This window comes from Primulina tabacum, chromosome 5 (assembly GCF_025594145.1).
Source record: "Primulina tabacum isolate GXHZ01 chromosome 5, ASM2559414v2, whole genome shotgun sequence".
In the NCBI taxonomy this organism is placed as follows: Eukaryota; Viridiplantae; Streptophyta; class Magnoliopsida; order Lamiales; family Gesneriaceae; genus Primulina; species Primulina tabacum.
The window spans coordinates 17817841-17819863 of record NC_134554.1 but is presented as its reverse complement, the minus strand read 5'-3'; positions in this window follow the sequence as shown (position 1 = coordinate 17819863).

The window sequence follows — 2023 nt, the reverse complement described above, 5'->3', positions numbered from 1 at the left end:
TATCCAATAAAAGCCTATATTCATTTAAAATAATAATAAAAGTCGTTATTACAAATTTTTTTTGTCAACAAATATTGGTACAAGAACAAATTGAAAATTTCAACAATGAAAATAAATTTTTTAAAAAAATAGGTTAGACAAAATCAAACGAGAGAACATATGGAGGAAAAAGTAGTAATTGCGCCGCTGAATAGAAGGTGCAATGATGCGATTCGGACGAAATGTACGAGCAGGGTCGGGTGCTCCACCGGATCTGCTATCAAGATAATAAAGAAAACTGAGCAAGGAATATATCTGTGATGAAGATATATCTCTGCAATATGGCTTCAGCTGTAACCTGCAAACAAGGAAAGAAGATCTTATTTTCTGAACCACTACAGTGCGGCACTGTTCTCGAGGTGCCCGGGTATGATGCCTCCCGGGAGATTTATACAAGAGTCCGGGCGTCTGATTACTCGGGGAGTAGAGCCCGGGCTTGCACCTGCCCGGCTTCGGAAGAATCCATCCTGCAGATTAACCCAGATTTGGGTTATCCATTTAGTATCCATGATCCGGGCTATCCCAAGGGTATCATCACTCTCTCCTTAAATAGTCGGGCTAGAGTCATACTCGCTGTCCCGATTAGTCTTGTATGCCCGGTCATGGACCTCAATAGAAAAATTATCAATTCCAGACTATAAAAGCATCGGGGGCTTCTAATATCCCAGAGATGGGATGAAGTGCCTGGAACTCATATCTTCCGGCCTAGAGATAAAATGTTCGAGGTGCGGAGCCCCGAGCCAGGATACGGATCCGTGGAACTTAGATAATGGTCGGAGTGCGGAGCCCCGAGCCAGGGTACGGATCCCTGGACTTTGTAAATGACTAGGGTACGGGTCCCCAGCCCAGGGTACGGGTCCCTGGACTTAACAGATGGCCGAGGTACGGGTCCCCGGGATTTATAAATAACCAGGGTGCGGAGCCCTAGACTTCATAAATGGTCGAGGTACGAAGCCCCGAACCAGGGTACGGATCCCTTGGACTTAAAAGATAACCAGGGTGCGGAGCCCTGGCCTTCCTGAATGGTCGAGGTACAGAGCCCCGAGCTAGGGTACGGATCCCTGGACTTAATAGATAACCAGGGTGCGGAGCCCTGGCCTACATCAATGGTCGAGGTACGGAGCTCCGAGCCAGGGTACGAATCCCTAGAATTAATAGATAACCAGGGTGCGGAGCCCTGGGCTTCATGAATGGTCGAGGTACGGAGCCCCGAGCCAGGGTACGGATCCCTGGACTGAATAGATAACCAGGGTGCGGAGCCCTGGCCTTCATGAATGGTCGAGGTACGGAGCCCCGAGCCAGGGTACGGATCCCTGGACTTAATAGATAACCAGGGTGCGGAGCCCTGGCCTTCGTGAATGGTCGAGATACGGAGCCCCGAGCCAGGGTACGGATCCCTGGACTTAATAGATAACCAGGGTGCGGAGCCCTGGTCTTCGTGAATGGTCGAGGTACGGAGCCCCGAGCCAGGGTACGGATCCCTGGACTTAAAAGATAACCAGGGAGCGGAGCCCTGGCCTTCCTGAATGGTCGAGGTACAGAGCCCCGATCCAGGGTACGGATCCCTGGACTTAATAGATAACCAGGGTGCGGAGCCCTGGCCTTCATAAATGGTCGAGGTACGGAGCCCCGAGCCAGGGTACGGATCCCTGCACTTAATAGATAACCAGGGTGCGGAGCCCTGGCCTACACAAATGGTCGAGTTACGGAGCCCCGAGCCAGGGTACGGATCCCTAGACTTAATAGATAACCAAGGTGCGGAGCCCTGGCCTTCGTGAATGGTCGAGGTACGGAGCCCGAGCCAGGGTACGGATCCCTGGACTTAATAGATAACCAGGGTGCGGAGCCCTGGCCTTCGTGAATGGTCGAGGTACGGAGCCCCGAGCCAGGGTACGGATCCCTGGACTTAATAGATAACCAGGGTGCGGAGCCCTGGCCTTCTTGAATGGTCGAGGTACGGAGCCCCGAGCCAGGGTACGGATCC